The following is a 1853-nucleotide window of genomic DNA, read 5'->3' on the forward strand; positions in this document are numbered from 1 at the left end:
CTTGGATTGAAAGCATTTATTTGGGATTTTTATCAAATTTTCAATGTAACCAACCAATCTAAGTTTAGTTTCGATTTTTAAAACAATTAGAGAAACCATGCTAAACTTGGAATGGAAACAAACGAGGAGGGTTTGGATTGGAAATAAACTTACAACTATTTCATTTTCCCAAAATAGGTAAGATTTTTTTTTCAATTTTCACAAACATATTCCTTCAAAATCTAAAGCAATTTCTGATAAACAAGGAAACCAAAAAATATAAACCAGAATCTTACCTCGTATAGCAATCCTGGAAAAGATTTAGAGAGGAGCCCAACCTGCAGGCTCAAGAAATTTCTCCTCCTCCAAAACCCCCAAATTTTCCTCCAAAATATTTTTCCAAAAATATCAATCCCCAATATTTTCCAAAAGTCTAGGTTATATGGAAAAGTTTGACCAAAAATCTCATTTTTGGATTTAAAATAAATCACAAAAATCTTTATTTTCCAACTATATCAATATATTTACTTGATTTTCAATCTAAAATTGATTTCTTCAATTAACTGAAATTAACTTTTCTAATTTAAAAAGCCAACATAATACAATTAATTCTATTGCAATTAAATTCAAAACTTTCCTTTCATAAGCATAAATAGAATATATTTAATATTTAAAATTAACCATTTACTTGAACTTGCTACCAAACTGATTCGAGCAATTTAAATAGCGATTAAACACATAAGGAAACCCTGTTTGATATAGTCCATTAATCTTTAATGCACGAACACATATTTAATCATATTAAATACTAAGGACCAATTACTCAATTTCACCATACACACCAAACACGCAACCCAAGAAGCCAAACAGACAGACGACCCGCATACCCAACTAAAGGGGATGCCGATGATGACTAACGACGCTCACTTGAGCATGACTATGGTCAAACTAGGTTATCACGACCACCTAATCTAGCTCTAAGGATTAAAGAGGTACATTCAAACCTGCAAATCCAAGTGGAGACGAACCTCATACCCATGCGGCACTGTACCTGAAATCTCCTGCAACCAAGAGTCATGCATGCATACATATATAAACTTAATGAAAGCGTTAGCCCAATATTAATACCACGAAATAGGAACACTAAACAACTTGCATACAACTGTGTGAATACCACATTAACAGATATGCACTAAATCAACACATCCGACTATAATCATTATATTATGATAAACTAACCAAGATTAAATCGAGATTAGAAATTGATTAGGGTAGGGGTACTACATTCTCCCCCCCTAGGTTCGGACTTACTCCTGGAAGTTGTAAGGCTAGATGGAGAACATGTCGCACGCATGAGCCTTGAAACTCATTCAACAAATATTAAATTGCACATAGGAATCTTTCCATAAATAAATGAAATATTATTGCTAAATCCTTTATGAATGCCATTACCCATTGGCAAGGTACATCTACATCCATACATTTCTTATAACATTCTAGGAGTTATCCACAATCATAGCAGAGAAACAAGAATTTTCTCCCTTTCTTTACACCAAATTAAAGCATTAAAAGAGGTAAGCAACAATTACCATACTCATCTACCAAATATGAGAAGAAAACATGCCATCATGATCAATTTCTTTTACCAATCCATCTTTTTCACAAAACTTTATCGCATAGAACTAGTTCAAAATTTTAATTTCTACAACCAAGTTAACTTTCATGAATTAAGAGCAACATAGATAACTCATTTGTTTACACTTGCCAGGCACACAAAAACCTTTACAATGACTATGTCCCATAACATAGTGACAAGTTAACACAATTTACTCCATGATACACATAATAACCATCCACATAACTGGAATGCATAA

This window comes from Cryptomeria japonica, chromosome 7 (assembly GCF_030272615.1).
Source record: "Cryptomeria japonica chromosome 7, Sugi_1.0, whole genome shotgun sequence".
Lineage (NCBI taxonomy): Eukaryota > Viridiplantae > Streptophyta > Pinopsida > Cupressales > Cupressaceae > Cryptomeria > Cryptomeria japonica.